This window comes from Capra hircus, chromosome 2, assembly GCF_001704415.2.
Source record: "Capra hircus breed San Clemente chromosome 2, ASM170441v1, whole genome shotgun sequence".
NCBI lineage: Eukaryota > Metazoa > Chordata > Mammalia > Artiodactyla > Bovidae > Capra > Capra hircus.
Genome location: NC_030809.1, coordinates 77,457,070 through 77,475,332, shown reverse-complemented (window position 1 = coordinate 77,475,332; position 18,263 = coordinate 77,457,070).

Here is an 18,263-nt window from a genome sequence, read left to right as displayed (position 1 = left end):
TCTCTGGGGCTGCGATTGCCCCCCTTCCGGCTCTGGCTGCCTGTCACTGGAGGGGGATGGTCTGCAGCCAGCTAGTTCTGTTCAGTCCTTTGTTCTGTGCGCAGGCCTAGTGGTGTCTTAGGTTAGGGCTTTTCGCGAGGTAGCTATCCCACAGTCTGGTTTGCTAGCCCAAGCTAGTTCGCTCAGATTGCCCTTGGGGCATTCAGGCCAGATCCTTACTCTAAGCAATGCAGCCCACGCCTCCCTGCCCAGCCCCCACTTGCTAGTGATGGGTGCAGGCGTCTGCACTGCTTCTCCGCTGGGGAAGTTACCCTTGGGCTTGTAATCTGTGGGTTTTAATTATTTATTTATTTTTCCTCCCTGTTATGTTGCCCTCTGTGCTTCCAAGGCTCGCCACAGACTCGGCAGTGAGAGTGTTTCCTGGTGTTTGGAAACTTCTTTCTTTTTAAGACTCCCTTCCTGGGACAGAGCTCCGTTACTACTTCTTTTGTCTCTTTCTTTGTCTTTTATATTTTTTCCTACCTCCTTTCGAAGACAATGGGCTGCTTTTCTGGGTGCCTGATGTCCTCTGCTGGCATTCAGAAGTTGTTTTGTGGAATTTACTCAGCGTTTAAATGTTCTTTTGATCAATTTGTGCCGGAGAAAGTGGTCTTCCCATCCTATTCCTCTGCCATCTTAGGACCCCCCTCCCCCATCTTTGTTTTTTGAATGTTGTGTCTTAAGCCAACTTTTTCACTCTATTTTACCTTCATCAAGTCTCTAGTTCCTCTTTGATTTCTACCATAAGGGTGGTGTCATCTGAATATCTCAGGTTATTGATATTTCTGCTGACAATCTCGATTCTGGCTTGTGCTTCATCCAGTCTGGCATTTCTCATGATCTACTCTGCATACAAGTTAAATAAGAAGGGTGACAATATACAGCATTTTTGTACTTCTTTCCAAATTTTGAGCCAGTCCATTGTTCTGTGTCTTGTTCTAACTGTTGTTTCTTGACCTGAATACAGGTTTCTCAGGAGGCAGGTAAGGTGGTCTGGTATTCCCATCTCTCAGAATTTTCCACAGTTTGTTGTGATCCACAAGTCAAAGGCTTTAATGTTGTCAATTAAATGGAAGTAGATATTTTTCTGGAATTCCCTTGGTCTTTCTATGATCCGGTGGATGTTAACAATTTGATCTCTGGTTCCTGTGCATTTTCTAAATCCTGCTTGTAACTCTGGAAAGTTCCCAGTTCACATACTGTTGAAGCTTGGCTTGAAGGATTTTAAGCATTACCCTGCTAGCATGTGAAATAACTGCAACCGTGTGGTAGTTTGAACATTCTTTGGCATTGCCCTTCTTTTGGATTGGAATGAAAACTGACCTTTTCCTGGAATGAAAAGTGACCTGTGTCCACTGCTGAGTTTTCCAAATTTGCTGGCATTCTGAATGCAACACTTTAATAGCATCATCTTTTAGGATTTGAAATAGCCCAACTGGCATTCCATCACTTCCATTAGCTTTGTTTGTAGTGATGCTTCCTAAGGCCCACTTGACTTCACACTCCAAGATGTCTGGCTCTAGGTGAGTGATCATACCATATTGGTTATCTGGGTCATTAAGATCTTTTTTATATAGTTCTTCTCTGTATTCTTGCCACCTCTTCTTAATATCTTCTGCTTCTGGTGTAGTAAGCCAATCAGAGAGATGAAAACAAAGGTGACTACATATAATATGTGCTATCACTAAGAGTTAGAAGTGATTTTTTTCTGTTTATTAATTTATCTATTTTTGGCTTCATCAGGTCTTAATTGCAGCCTGTGGGCTCTTCATTTCCCCATGTGGGCTTCTCTCTAGTTGTGGCCCGAAGGCTCTAGAACATGCAGGCTCAGTAGTTGTGGTGCTTAGTAGCTCCATGGCATGTGGGATCTAGAAGTGATTTATACTACAAGATATCAAATCTAAATCAGACAATGTAATACTTGAGCAAGAATAGACAAATAGACTTGGAATATATGAAAAAAAACTTCAAAGCAATGAGATTCTGGTATGACAAAAAACCTTTTTAATAAATGTAAATATAGGAGAGATTCCAGAAATGAACTCACACATTTATAGTCCCTTGATTAATGAGAAAGATAATGCTGCAGTGCAGTGGGAAAGGATGGTCTTTTCAATAAATGATGCTGAGTTAATTGGATATTCATATAGAAAAAATGAAATGTTGACCTTTCTCTCATATGTGTAAAAAAAAAAAATGAGTGGTGCATGGAGCTAAATGTGGAAGCTAAAACAAGCTAAAGGACACATACACAGAATCATTAACTGAAAAGAAAAGTACTAGTTAACCAGACTGTATTAAAATTAAGAAATATAAAAAGTGAAAATGCTTGCCACAGAATGAAAGATTTTTGCAGTGCGTCAGTCCATCATCAGTGTCTCAAAGTGTTGTACACAACTGAGTGACTGAACAACTTACTGACTCAGGAGAGGTATAAAATAATTAAGAAACTCCTACAAAATAATAGGAAAAAGCAAGTAACCTAATAGAAAAACGAGCAAAGGACTTTAACTAGTACTTGATAAAAGAGGATCCATAAATGGCCAATAAACACATGAGGAGATGTTAAATCTTACTAGACACTAAGAACAGCAAACTGAACCCTCAATGACATACCACTACACATCCACCAGGATGGCTAACATTTTAGAACCCACACAATACCGTGAGCCCAAAGAAAGCCAGCACCAAACAGCCTGGGGTGGAGGGGGTGGGGAGCTTCCATTCACTCTTCCTCCCTGAGCCTCCACATTCTCCAAGCAGCAGTCAGATTATACTTTATGAAATGCTTGTCACTGTCTCAGTTCCTGCACAGGTTTTCTCCCTCTACGGAGGAGGATGAATTCCAGACTTCATAAAGTCCTTCCCACATACTTCTCAAGTCTTCATCTCTCTCTCCTCCCCCCTCATTTAGCCCCAGCTTTCCTGACCCTCTTAGGATTGATTCATGGTTTTTATATTTGGTGATTTCTTTTCTAAGCACATCTTTTCATGGCTATTCCTTTTCTTTTAGGATTCAGATCTCAGATTTCCTCTGAGAAGCATTTGCTTATTGTGAAATATAAAGTAGCTTTCTCCCACCAGTCCTGGTCATTGTTACCATAGCACCAGACTGACATATGTATTTGCTGTTGAATGTCTGGATCTTTTCTCTAGAACATAAGCTCTAAGCTATCTTTTTCATGGTTGTATCCCCAGGTCCAAGAACAATGCCTGTCACATAGTATATGCTTAAATGTATTACTTGCTTTTGGAAAGGTGATTGGAAACTCTCCATATTCCCCTGGTTGATTTCGGCTTTGTTATTTATTTTTTCCCAGTGATACTCTTCAGCCAGCCAGCAGGATTTGATTTAGGTGAGGGGATATTAAGAGGTATGTGTGGCAGGAAACCAGAGCTCAAGGTGGTCATTGGGAAAATGGAGAGGAGATATGCTTGTTCCAGAGAGAAATAGTTTTGTTTTGTTTTTTTTTTTCCTGAGGAAAGAGAAGTATGTTTAGAGTGGATTTTGGAGACCTCTGCTGTCTGAGGTGCCATCTAACCCTCTCTCCCTGACACTGAAGAAACTCTCATAATGATTCTTAAACCCTTTCTGTCCCCATTTCTTGTTTGTAGGGCTTGGTTCTCTGGAAGTTTAAAGAGAACTATTGATTATATAGGATCTTATTTTATGGTTACAGTGTTGCTATCACTTTTCAATAGGATTACAAATCTTCGAGTATAAAAATATAACTACCATTCATTCAATAAAACTAAATTAGAAACAGCATGTGTAGACGAGAACCAGAATTCCAGAGTTAAGTGTCGGTTTACTGCTAAACACCTGTGTGACCAAGGCAAGTTACTTATTCTTTCTGTGCCTCAATTTTTTCTTCTATAAAATGGGGAGAATTATAATATCTAGTTCACAGGGTTACTTCAAGAGACAAAAGTTTTTTTAATAGTGTGTAGTAAGCCCTGGATGCATGCTATTAATAGCTATTAACACAGCAGCACTTATGACATGACAGGTACTATGCTATATTTACATCATCTGAATTGTTGTTAAATTGCTGAATCATGTCTGACTCTTTTTCATCCCCTTGTACTGTAGCCCACCAGGCTCCTCTGTCCATGGGATTCTCCAGGCAAGAACACTGGAGTATTTTATAGATGACATATCTGAGAGGTAGAGCTCTCTGCCCAAGGTGATACATACATCTAGAATACGATGGATCAAAGGTTGGAATCCTTGTTCATCTGTTGAGAGCTCCCATTTTCAGTGACATCTTATGGTTACCTGCTTGCCTGTGGAGTTCCTGCCTTCAGTGCTGGGCACTCAGATGCTCCCTTACAGAGCCAGGTGTCTGGAGCAGATTGATCCTCCTGGAGTCTCCAGGTTTGATTTCAGCCTTAGCACAAGCCTGTGGTTTTTCCCAGGGCTAACTCACATAGTGGTTTCACAATTCAGTCCTGAGTGCAGAGGTTGTGTTGATCCATTTTTTTTCCTCCTTGTCATTTAAGGTCAGGATTGGATACAGCTTGTGAAATATATATTGTTCACAGCCTTTTTCTGTTCACTGAACTTTCCAATTAGTGTCCACTTAAATGGATGCCAGGGAGAATTTCTTACAAGCCATGGTGTCATGTTGAATTGTGGTGATTATGAAGGCTACAGTGACAGGAGAGACATAAGGTTTTTTTTTTTCTCTCCTCATATAGCTTGATTAAAAACTGGCTGTGAAAAATAACCGTTAAGAATTCCCTGATAGAAAAGGACATTAAGCCTTTTTTTTCTTTTTTGCCATGTTGTTGTTAAAAGCCCTTCTAATTTAAATGTTCCATTTCCCTGAGTTTTGTTTTAAAGATTATAGTTGTATATAGCACCCTCGGGGTAATGTTTTATTGATTATCAAATGTCTCCAGTGCATTTCTGCTCTCTGTCTATTTAGGTAAAGAACAAAATAGTGTGGGCTTTCTATCTTTCATTCCAAATGTCATTTGCTGTGAGCTATTTTCTTGTACTCAGTTGCTTTCTTTTCCTTTTGTTTATCTTATTTTGCATGCACTTTCACTTTTTTTTACAAAATTGGTTATAATGTGAGATTATGCTGTGTTCTGAGGGTGAATTTGTACATTAGGAGTGATATTTTATTTTGTGACAGAAAGATTAGGATATTTTTTACCTCTTTTATTCTCCTTCAAAAAAATAGAAAAGAAATGCCCCAGTCAATGAATAATTTAAGTCCTTGAATTCTGAAGAACATATTTGACTATTTCATGGTATAGGCATCTTTCTTTTATGTTTCCTTCCCCAAGGCAGGAGAGGTACCAGGTATTACAATATGAACTCAATCAGTCATGTCCTTTCCCCAGGCTCTGTGGTATGAGAGTCTCACCTCTAAGAGGATTTAATTCTTGGACAGGAAGGGAATTCAAGGAAGCCGCTGTCACCCTTATTTAATCTCCATTGCATTTTATATAAGTCTAGGAGTTTGGACTTGCAGCTTCTCTTGCACTAAAATTAAAAGGGTAGGTTTTCCTATGAAAATACAGATGTCTCTGGAGTTCATTCAAGGATGGCTGGGTTGAGATCAGGGCAGGTAGAACTGGCTCTCTGGGTAGTTCCCTGGCAACCCTGCTAATGGCTCAGTGGTAAGCATGAAGGGAATGGGATGTTTCTAACTGTTTCGGTTCTGTTTTTTGGCTCAGTTTTCTCCAAATCTATTGTGGCACTTCTGGCTATTTCAGTTTTTTAAAAAACAGCATGTGAATATTGAAGAAAAGTGATGATTTTGCTTATCAAGAATTTGCAGCATATTGGTAGCAGAGGATAATTTATGCTGAATTGTATCTGCTCCCAAATTTCAGGGCCATTTCAGAGTGTGGTAAGTCATTCAGTTCAGTTCAGTTCAGTTCAGTTCAGTCACTCAGTCGTGTCTGACTCTTTGCGACCCCATGAATCGCAGCACTCCAGGCCTCCCTGTCCATCACCAACTCCCGGAGTCCACACAAACCCATGTCCATCGAGCCGGTGATGCCATCCAGCCATCTCATCCTCTGTCGTCCCCTTCTCCTCCTGCCCTCAATCTTTCCCAGCATCAGAGTCTTTTCAAATGAGTCATCTCTTCACATCAGGTGGCCAAAGTATTGGAGTTTCAGCTTCAACATCAGTCCTTCCAATGAACACCCAGGGCTGATCTCCTTTAGGATGGACTGGTTGGATCTCCTTGCAGTCCAAGGGACTCTCAAGAGTCTTCTCCAACACCATAGTTGAAAAGCATCGATTCTTTGGCACTCAGCTTTCCTTATAGTCCAACTCTTACATCCATATATGACCACTGGAAAAACCATAGCCTTGACTAGACAGACCTTTGTTAGCAAAGTAATGTCTCTTCTTTTGAATATGCTATCTAGGTTGGTCATAACTTTCCTTTCAAGGAATAAGTGTCTTTTAATTTCATGGCTGCAATCACCTCTGCAGTGATTTTGGAGCCCAGAAAAATAAAGTCAGCCACTGTTTCCCCATCTATCTGCCATGAAGTGATGCCATGATCTTAGTTTTCTGAATGTTGAGCTTTAAGCCAACTTTTCATCCTCCACTTTCGCTTTCATCAAGAGGCTCTTTAGTTCTTCTTCACTTTCTGCCATAAGGGTGGTATCATCTGCATATCTGAGGTTATTGATATTTCTCCCTGCAATCTTGATTCCACCTTGTGCTTCCTCCAGCCCAGGGTTTCTCATGATGTACTCTCCATATAAGCTAAATTATCAGGGTGAAAATATACAGCCTTGATGTACTCCTTTACCTATTTGGAACCAGTCTGTTGTTCCATGTCCAGTTCTAACTGCTGCAACTCTAACTGTATGCAAGTCACTAGCATAGCTAATTTGCCTTTTAGAAATGAATTGGGCTTCTTTGTAAGTTGGTTGTTTGAAATTCAGGAAGATAATAATCTAGACAAAGCATTATTAAGAATACGAATATAATTCCTAGGCTAGCCCACTAACATCTATTGAACTTACAATGCAATTGTGTGATATAATTGTATTGATGAAACCAATACCCATTTGGAAATGTGTTTGGGGTTTCAGTTACCTCTACAGTGGCCCTGATTTTAGTACCTAGTATATTTTCCTCCACCCCGCTACCTCCATCACTTTCAGCTTACCACATGGAGACATTTGCTTCTCCATCTCATGCCTCAGAACGCCTTCATTTAGTCTTTCTCTGTTCTTTCACATGTTCAGTGTGCCATCTTCCTATCAAGTCAAAGCCCTGATTTTTGCTAGCCTCTCTACTTAAAATTGCCCCCTTCATTCTCATCTCGACTGACTCCCCTTTGTCCCTCACTGTGTGTGTCACCTCTGCAAGGGTTCCTCCTTCTCACGTTTCAGTTTGTCTTAAGCCTACCCGTATTCAAACTGCCCAGGATTTCTGAGACTATAGGGAGCCCAAAGAAGAGAAGATGGCCAATGAAACTTCTATCCTCACATAGAAAGGCAAATGCTGTTCCCACTGGCTCTTGCTGGTACTTGTCTCTGGTGAGCACTGGCCTTCGAGGGATGTGAGAAGATGCTCTTCTACTCTCCTGACAATGATGGTGAGATTCCTCCAGGGACTTCCATGTGTCTTTGAAGAAAACACCACCAGCACCAGTGCTAAGCTTAGTCACAGCCAAGCCATATTCTTGGCTCCCAGAGTTTCAGATCTTAGTGCTCAGCCTTTCAGTTTGCATGGATAGTTTCCTCCCAAAGAAACAGGAGGCTGCACAAACACTGGGTCCTGACTGATTCTGTTTTCCACCCCACAGATCCAGGCCACCCTTTCTCTTCTTTTCCAGAGATTCATATCTAACAGTTGAGCTATATATTAGTTTCCCAAGGCTGCTAAAATAAATAAGCACAAAATGAGTGGCTTAAAAGAGAAATGTTGCACAGTTGTGAAAGATGGACGTCTGAACCCCTGTTAGGGCCCTGGAGAAGAATCCTTCCTTGCCTTTGGTAGCTTCTGGTTGTTGCTAGCAGTCCTCAGCATACCTTGGCTTATAGATGCTTTATTCATCCCTGTCTCCATCTACACATTGCTTTCTGCCCTGTGTGTCTGTGTCCAAATTTTCTTCTTATGAAAATGCTAGTAATTTGGATTTTAGGACATAACTTAATCCATTATGACCTCATTTTAACTTGATTACATCTGCAATAAGCTTATTTCCACATAAGGTCACATTTGCAGGTTTTTAGTGGACATGAATCTGGGGAAACACTACTCAACTCAATAAAAGCAGTTTTCTCTTGAATGTTCAAAATCCAGACAATCTTAGGATATCTCTCTCTTCCCTCACAAAATGGGGATAGCTTCCAACACTCCTAAAGAAGGATATTACTAATAGTTATTAGGTGACTCATTCTCAAAAAAAGATTCCCCAACAGAGCTGGGAGGTAGAAAAGTAAGGAGAGTGCAAAATTTAGGAGGTATTCATTCTCCGTGTCTTCTTCTTTTTTTTTTTTTTAATTTTATTTTTACTTTATTTTACTTTACAATACTGTATTGGTTTTGCCATACATTGACATGAATCCGCCACGGATGTATACGAACTCCCAATCCTGAATCCCCCTCCCACCTCCCACCCCATATAATCTCTCTAGATCATCCCCGTGCACCAGCCCCAAGCATCCTGTATCCTGTATCGAACATAGACTGGCACTTCATTTCTTACATGATAGTATACATGTTTCATTCTCCGTGTCTTTCAAGTATGGGGTTATACTCATATGACCCTGAGAGCGGGTGCCTCCTTAAATTTTGGGTATCTGTCTCTCTTCTTGCCTCACCCAAGTTTCAACCCTGTGCCCAAGACAATACAAGGATTGTACCCATGAAAATGGCAGAGGAGATGAGCAACATTCCTGGCATCTCCGTCAACAGAAAGAAAAAAATATCTATATTTTCTTCTATGGCACTGTACCCTGAGAAATAACCAATGGTGGAGTAGTTCCTCAGCACTGAGTTAAGATCTCTTTATCTTTATCTCATTCATTTCTCATACATCTAGGCAAGTATTAATGTTGTTCCCATTCTATAGATGCAGAAAGAGACAACTGCAATCCTCTTCCATCTCATGACACTTTGACTGCCACAGTTCCTGCCACAGCAGATGTTCGACAAATGTTTGAACCAGAAAGCCTGGAATTTTTTTTTTCTTGGGCATATTTTAAATTTTCTCCATGACAGTGTAACACAGGACTTCCTGAGTACACAGCAGGCGATGAGTTCTTCTGCTGTAACTTCATCCACACACTCATGACTCAGAGTGACTTGTTGCTGAAACTCATGTGCATATTCCCTCCTGATTGCTAGTTGCTGCCTTTTGTGTCATCACAGATTTCTTTTAGGAGTTAAAGTTCACTTCAAAGTCAGAGAGAAGCCAAAACCTTTTCCAGGTGCAATGATGAGCCTTCAGAGATGTCGGTAATCAAGGCTGGCTGATGTTGGAGGATCTCCTGTGGAGGCGTGGCTCGCTTGCAGGGACGGGGCACTGGCAGCAGCAGTCCTGGGAAGTGCCCCTTGGTGTGAGCCCTCAGAAGGCCTGGAATTTTTTGAAGAGATTATTTGTTAGTCAGAATGGTTAGTTTGTATACTTGTCCACGCAGGCTGCTATAAATGTCCACTCAGACTGGATGACTTAAATAGCAAGAAATGCCCTTTCTCCTAGTTTGGAAGCTGGAAGTCCAAGATCAAAGTGCTGGTCAGTTCAGTTTCTGGTGAGAGCTCTCCTCTTGGTTTCTCTCCCTGTCCTATGGCCTTTCCTGGGTGCCCGCACAGAGAGAGAACAAGGTATCTCTTCTTATAAGGACACTACTACTGTTGTGTCAGGTCCCCAACTTTAAAATCTTATTTAACTTCAGTTACTTCTTTACTTCAAATACAGCAACACTGGGGGATAGAGCTTCCACATGTGAGTTTTGGAGGCAACGCAAACATTGAGTTTATAATACTATGTGTCAGGTACTGTGACAGATAATGGCAGGCAGAGATGAACTAGACATCACCCTGTCCTTAAGAGCTTAGGGCCCAGTGCAGCAGGTGGAAAAAGAAGAAAGAACTGCTAGAGTCACCTGTGGAGCTTCTCCCAAATGAACAGATTAGTCTCTCTAGGAACCCTTAAATTTTTCACTCTACAATTCAGTAACCCCCGAAAAGTACTTCATTTTCTTATCCCCGACTGATCCTGGTGCCCAAACCATAAAATATGCTGTTTTGCAAAACTCCCTCCTTGCCCAATAATTGAGCTGTGCCTAAGGGTCATGTAGCAACTTCAAATGTTGCTATTTCCTTAATAAAAATAAAGAGAGATTTTAGAACATCCTCCCTCTGAAATCCCTCGGCATTAATTAGACTTAATTGTATAAAGCAGTTTGATGATTAATTTAAAAAACTAATAAATTATTAATGTTCTAATGAATAATACTTAATATATTCTAATGACTCACATTTATAAAGTATTCATTTTTTAAATACCATCTCTATAATTTATTACAGAATCTAATGAAAAAAATGCTACTTGTAAGAAATTCCACCCTTGGATCATGGTTAATTGTAGTCTATATCCCTAGTTCACTTTTGCTGCAAAAGGACTGGTAACTGTATTATATTGAACAAATCACAGAGAGAGAGAGAGGAAGTAGAACATATTTCACATGTTGGAGAATCTTTCTCTTCAGATCGAGGAAGAGTTGGGGGTGGGGACAGTCTTCTTTAGTTACCACTTAGCTTCCAAAAATCACAAACTATTCCATAGACTGTAAGTTTTCTACAGCACAGTGCATCAGTAGCTAACACATTGCCTGGCCCAGAAGAGATAACAGATAGGTGTCGCATGAACAACTAAACAGATTGCAGATCTACTACCTGACCCTCTTATTTCTCTATCCTGATATTTCTCCAGTATTGTTGGCTACGAAATTGGCTGCTCTCCCATAAGGAAAAATAGGAGACTTTAGAAAAGTATCTTAAATATAATTCTTTTTATCATATGGGGAGATCTAAAATGTGTGTTAATAAATACATAATATGCATGCTATAACTTAGATTGAAAATTAAATTTCTTCATGTAGAGTTAATCTTTTATTACGTTACAGACTGCTCGTGTGTTCACAGTAAAGTTCTAGAATGCTATCCTAGCATGCCTTCCCACAAAAATAACTTTCCCCCTAACTACTGGGCAGAAATGAAACTTTCTGGCAGAAAACGGTACACAAGAGAAAAGCAAGACTTTTTTCTTTGTGGGGGAAGGGGAGGGCATAGAGGGTAACTGGTTTAGATTTTAATATAGTACAATTTGTGAAGAATAAACAACTTTATTTCTTTCCAAAATGTGCTTTCATTACTTGGCAAATTCAACATATATTTAATCAGATCATTAAATATTTTGTATAAGGCATTCGAAAGATAATAATGTCCTTAAGGAATTTTCCCCAGGCAGTAAGTATTTGCAGGCAAACACATGTAGTTGCATCATACTTTTTAATGATGGGATAGAATTTTCCTTCTCCCACTACCAAGACTAGAAATATTTTAAAGAAGGCCACAAGATGGACTTTCCTTTAGACATAACAACTACGGATAAGAAGACAGGCCAGAAACTAGAAAGGCAAAATTGTTTTGCCAATCAGTGCTATTTCAATTTCAGCTTAAGTTGTTTGATACATAAAGTGCCTCAGTTACTGCGGGTGATTGATGGGGGTTGTTCTTCAAGTGCTAAACTGTAAAACTATTTTATATAGCTGAAAGATATGGTAATTTTTTCCCACTGATTTGGAAAAAAAAAAAGCTAGTTAAAAAAAATAAACTCTGAACTTGCAGAGTTATTTCTGTGGAAATGAAGAAAACAACTTAGGATATTAAGTATTAAAAAATTCACGCCCTGAATCTCGAAGCAATTGTAAAAATGTATTCATATTCCTAGGTGGTGCATTTTTCTTTCTTTCTCCTTTTTTTTTTTCCTCTCTATAATGAGATACACTGAGTTTATTTGGGTTAAGTAAGACTCTCCACTTTCAAATGTATGCTAGAAGGAAGCTCATCTTCTATGTTAATGTTAAAAAAGCAAGCAAAAGCAATTCTGTATTTTGAAAAAGTTCTCAGCACCACTGTGACCAGTTTAAAGAAGAAGAGGAGGATGAAGGCAATGATTTGACTGGGGGTTGCCCTAGCTTGCTGGGGAAGCAGACACAACCATCACTCCTTTGTCAAACATCCTGTTCGTTGTTCCCTGACCTTCTGCTCATTCCCAGGGTGGAATGCGGAACTAGGAAAGCACTTGAACTATCTCAGTATCTAGTATCGTGTAAGTTGACTCATTGGAAAAGACTCTGATGCTGGGAGGGATTGGGGGCAGGAGGAGAAGGGGACGACAGAGGATGAGATGGCTGGATGGCATCACTGACTCGATGGACATGAGTCTGAGTGAACTCCGGGAGTTGGTGATGGACAGGGAGGCCTGGCATGCTGCGATTCATGGGGTTGCAAAGAGTCAGACACGACTGCGCGACTGAACTGAACTGAAAGGATACAACTCTGAATATTCATTGGAAGGACTGATGCTGAACCTGAAGCTCCAATACTTTGGCCACCTGATGTGAAGAACTGACTCATTGGAAAAGACCTTGATGCTGGAAAAGATTATAGGGCAGAAGGAAAAGGGTGCAGCAGAGGACAAGATGGTGGATGGCATCACTGACTCAATGGACATGTGTTTGAGCAAACTTTTGGAGATAGTGAAGGATAGGGAGACCTGGCATGCTGCAGTCCATAGGATCACAAAGAGTTGGGTGTGACTTAGAGACTGAACAACAGCAACAGCCTTATAAGAGCGCTGCCCTTAAAGATTAACTTTAGAGGAAAAGTTGAAGGGTTTATAGTGTTGAAATCTCCTGTGACCGTGCAAACATTTCAGGAACACTTTATAAGTCTTTTTTTTTTGATCCTAGACTCTGGGTAGGGCCAAAACAACAAAGAAGGTTTTCTCTCACTTCTTATTAGCATGTATTGAGTATCTGTAATGAACAAGGTGTAGTGTGGTATGTTAGGAACTGAGATTACTAAGAATTGATCTCTAATCGTCCAAGGAAGGGAGGGGCAGAAAATCATCTGTGATGTGTGTAAAGCAGGAAAAAGACCCTAGGGAGAGTTGGGGCTTGAGAAAGTGAAGGATGCTTGCCAACCCTTCAGATTCATTTGTTCACCAATATTGTGCTGGCCAAACCAACCAGTCAGTGACATGATTTTTGATCCCATTTGCAACCTTTGACAGAGGGGCATGGGCTGAATGGTCAGGCAGCCAACTTCAATAAAATGTGGTATGTGTTATAGTAAATGTAAGCATAATAAGATGAACTTCTGGGGAAGCAGGGAAGACACAATGGTTAGTTCTTCCTGGGGATATTGCCTGTGATCTCAGAAGAAAATGACATATGAATTTTGTTTCTGTTTTGAAACTAATATTTATTGTGGCTGATAGTGTTGACCCTAGGCACACATTATCACAGTTGATTAAAAGGAGGTTATTTGAGTTGTGGGAAGAAAGCCTGGATAAAAGGTGGGAGTTTTCAAGGTGTGGAGAGTGACAGTCTTGAAGGCATGTTGCCAAAGTCTTTAATGTCATTTGAGGCAGCTCTTGGAGAAGGCAATGGCACTCCACTCCAGCACGCTTGCCTGGAAAATCCCATGGACGGAGGAGCCTGGAAGGCTGCAGGCCATGGGGTTGCTGCGAGTTGGGCACGACTGAGCACTTCACTTTCACTTTCATGCATTGGAGAAGGAAATGGCAACCCACTCCAGTGTTCTTGCCTGGAGAATCCCAGGGATGGGGGAGCCTGATGGGCTGCTGTCTGTGGGGTCGCACAGAGTCGGACATGACTGGAGCGACTTAGCAGGAGCAGAGGCAGCTCTTGGTCACTCAGCAGTCTCAGGATGTTACATGGGGACAGAGATTGAGAAATGCAAAATGTATTCAGAGAAACCATGTATCCAGTGAAAAGTTAAACTGCTGTTAATGATAAGCAATGGTCTCTCTCATATCCAGAAAATGATATTAGGGAAATCAGGATTTCACTGAAGTTCAAGCATTTGTAGAAAAGAGTAAGGGTATAAAGAAATTTTAGCATTTTATAAATAAAAGACAAAAAAGTACAGTTATGTTATCCAAAATTATAAGAATTTGTGTTCCCTATCCACTTCACTGTGAAGCTTCCTAATAATTCCCAGGAGTTTTCCCTAAATATCTCTGAGGGTCCCCAGGAGTATAAAAATGTAAATGAACCATTTCTTACTATCTCTCATGATTTTCCTACTAGGGAAGCAGAAACTGATGCTCTCCTTGAGGATGAACACCATGATGACCACTCTTTCTGGTCCTCCACTGCTACCATCAGTGGATCCAGACATCTACCATTGACAGCTCTATTCATTCCTTCCATGGATGCCAGTTAATTTATTCCAGCAGCAATAGCTTCACAGGTGGTAAAGTCTCTTTCAGTTCAGAGCCCCTCACTCTGCCATGGCCCATGAAATACACTCATATTACCAAAATTAATTGTGCTAGTAGTAATTGAATTTTCAGTGGTGTATGTGGGGGGAACTAGGACTCTCACCTCACCCATAGCTTTGATAAATACACATACTTATGCTTCCAAACTCCTTCTCTCTTCTATGTTAAGTTCCCCGCTAGGCTTCCTGTTGCTCTTAGTTAGAATCTGCAGGTGGTGCAGTGGTAAGGAATCTGCCTTCTAGTGCAAGAGATGCGAGTTTGATCCCTGGTTGGAAAGATCCCCTGGAGTAGGAAATGGCCACCCAATCCACTATTCTTGCCTGGAAAATCCCATGGACAGAGAAGCCTGGTGGGCTACAGTCCGCGGGATGGCAAAGAAGTGGACACGATTGAGCACAAACACACAGAGAGTGTGCCTTGGGCCCTGCCCTTATCCGCTCAATGGCTTACCTGAATGTCTTTGATTGTCAATGGAACAGGGTCATGGACTCATGTATTCAGCCCCCCTTTTCTCATAAGCCTTACTTGTTCTTCATTCATTTGTTTTCACAAATAGTTACAAAGAACATGGCAAGTTGCTAACCTGGCAGCACCCAACTATGAAGTGAATGCATGTGAGTCTATCGGGAAAGGGATGATAAATCTTTACGGGTGAGTGGAGTCTGAGCCTGGAGTGTGGTCTGTGCCCTATGACACTAGCGGGAGAAAGAGAAGAGAGTAAGGGACTTGGAAAGAACAGTCAGCAGGAAGTGGTGTGGCCTGGGAAGGAAGGGTCTGTGACCAGGATGATGAGATGTGATGGATACAGACAACAGACTGGAGAAGTATCCCTGTTGGGTGGTGATTATCCATCATAAGAGAAGTGGACAGCATTCACGAATGCACGCAGGATCACCTGAAAGAAGAGGATAAGACTGACAGGAAAACTGGGAGGGCTCCTGAGTGATTTCCTTCCTGGTTTTCCCCAAGGTCAGTAATAATATATGAACATTTTGAAACTATTTCCATTAGTATTTTTAATGATTATAATTCATAATTAGCTACATTGGAAAATAAGTTTTAAAGAAGTGGCAGTTTCCCTGTGGTTTTTAAAAAACTATGCTGTTAATCAGCTATGTTTGAATATATTAGCTGTATTCTGAAGGGATGTTAGAAACTTATCCCACACCCAAGTATTTTCTTCTGTAAATGTACATTGTGTTTGTCTTAGGTCTTTAGAATTTTAACTTTTTGGTAAGGGTTGATTAGCAAAGAAATTAATTACATCAGATTCTGTAATAAAGGGATTGAATATGATTTCATTACTACACCCACACTTGGTAAAATAGTGGACTTTGGAACCTACCCACTTGTGTTGTGGATAGGGAGAAGGGAGGAGGAATAGAGCATTAGCAGAACAAGGTGCCCCAAAACATAACTGCAAACAACTGTTAAGATCACTACCACTCACGGGAGAGTTTCTCATCATGTCTGCAGACCACAGCAACAGAGAATCCAGTATTTTCTTACATGGTATGTCTTGGTCCAGGCAGGTGGAGAAGGGAAGAGCTGGCTCTAAGAAGGGAACTAGGGATGCAAACATCAGAACCACAGTCCCTGAGAATGGCTGCTAAGAGCAAGGCATGAGCCACGCCTTGAAGGATACCAAAAGAGATTCAGTGCATAACATAAAGTGAAAAGAATCTTGATAATTACCTCTGAATGATAAGGTCAGGGCTTGAAAGAACCGTGAACTCAACTCATCTGAAAAGCTCTCCATCAATTTTAGAGGACTCATCATCAAGTACAGGGGAACTAGAGTGCATTCCAGACCCTAAGCCTTGGGGGATTCCACTGTGCAGGACTGCAGTCGCTGCTACTTGACTACTAGATACCCTCAGACTGAAGACAGAGAACACACTCTTTTGTGTCTCTTCTCTCACTACATGCTTGTGCACCTGTAATGAAAAAAAAAAAAAGATGAATTAGTATAATAATAAATAATATTCGAACAGAAGACTATGCTAAATGTTTAAGATACATTGCCTCATTTAATTCTTAAATCCTAAAATCATTTGAGAGCTTCCCAGGTGGCACTAGTGGTAAAGTATCTGCCTGCAATGTAGGAGACATGGGTCCGATCCCTGGGTTGGGAAGATACTCTGGAGTAGGAAATGGCAACCCACTCCAGTATTCCTGCCTGAAAAATCCCTGGAAGAGGAGCCCAGTGAGCTACAGTCCATGGGGTTGCAAAGAGTTTTATATGACTGAGCACATACACACACAAAACCATTAGGAAACTGAAATATAAGAACTGAGATTTCAGTCTTTCTTGAAGGCTTTTAGCACTTGAGATTTCTATATATATAAATACCCTGTGCACCCCCTGAAAAATAGGGAAACGGGTTCTTACCCTACCCCCCTCACAATCATGCAATTAAAAAGTTGCTTGACATTTGACACTTTTGAGAGTTTCTTTCATGTTGATTTTAACTCATTGATAATTATTAAGAGGAATTTCTCTTGTATGGCTATGATTTTGGACATCTCCAGTGGGGAATGTTTGTGAGGGGTAATACAGCATCATAAATGACTATATAGCCATCTGCTTCTAATATTAATAGATCTTGGTTTAAATCTAGTTTTTCATCATATCAGGTTTGTATCCTCAGGAAAGATTTATCTTCTCTAAGTCATATTTTCTTCATTGTAAAATGGGGATAGTAAATTGATGCTTTTAGTATTAAACAAGATCAGTTATATAAGAAGACATGGTTGCTGCTTTATGCATCTCTGAGTCTAGTGGAAGTGGTTATACAGCAAACCAACAAAACTGAAGCAGAAATGAAAGCCACCCATTTAAAATATATCAACAAATTACAATGGTTTGTTGAAAAAATAATGATTTGATTTGATATGGAAAGGTGGCAAGGAATATAATTCTAATTGTTTTCCTATATTGTCTCAAATACAATGACAATTCTTTGAAGGATTTTAAGAAAAAAAGTATCATGTAATTTTCACTTTGAATTGATCATTTTGGCTACTGTGTGGAAGATGGAGGAGGGAGGAGGGCAAAAACAGGCAAAAGCAGGGAGGCCAGGTAAGTAATTTGAATGAAAAGAGAGATGTAAGTGAATTCAAGTAATATTTTGGAGGTTGGATTGAACGGATTTCATAATGGGCTAGATACAGGAGTTAAGGATGGGTGGTAAGATGTTAAGGATAGCTCTTAGATTTCTGGCTATCGCAGCTGAGGTTGGAAAGTCTAGATGGAGCAGATTTGGTATGGGAGGAGGGTGATCAAGAGTTCAGTTTTGGAGCTATTGAATTTTAGGAACATTTGAGATATTTAAGTATGTGTATGGAATAGGCAGTATACTATCATTTCTGAGGTCTGTACTGAACATATACATTCAGAAAGCACCAGAATTGTATATATGGTTTCAAAGCCAAGAGAAAGGATGTGAGAAGGAGTGTGTAGGGAAGTAGGTGGAAAAATGAGCCTAAAGATAATCCAATATTAGAAAGTTCAGTTCAGTCACTGAGTTGTGTCTGACTCTTTGCAACCCCATGGATTGCAGCACACTAGGCCTCCCTGTCCATCACCAACTCCCAGAGTTTACTCAAGCTCATGTCCATAGAGTCAGTGATGCCATCCAACCATCTCATCCTCTGTCGTCCCCTTCTCCTCCCTCCTTCAACCTTTCCCAG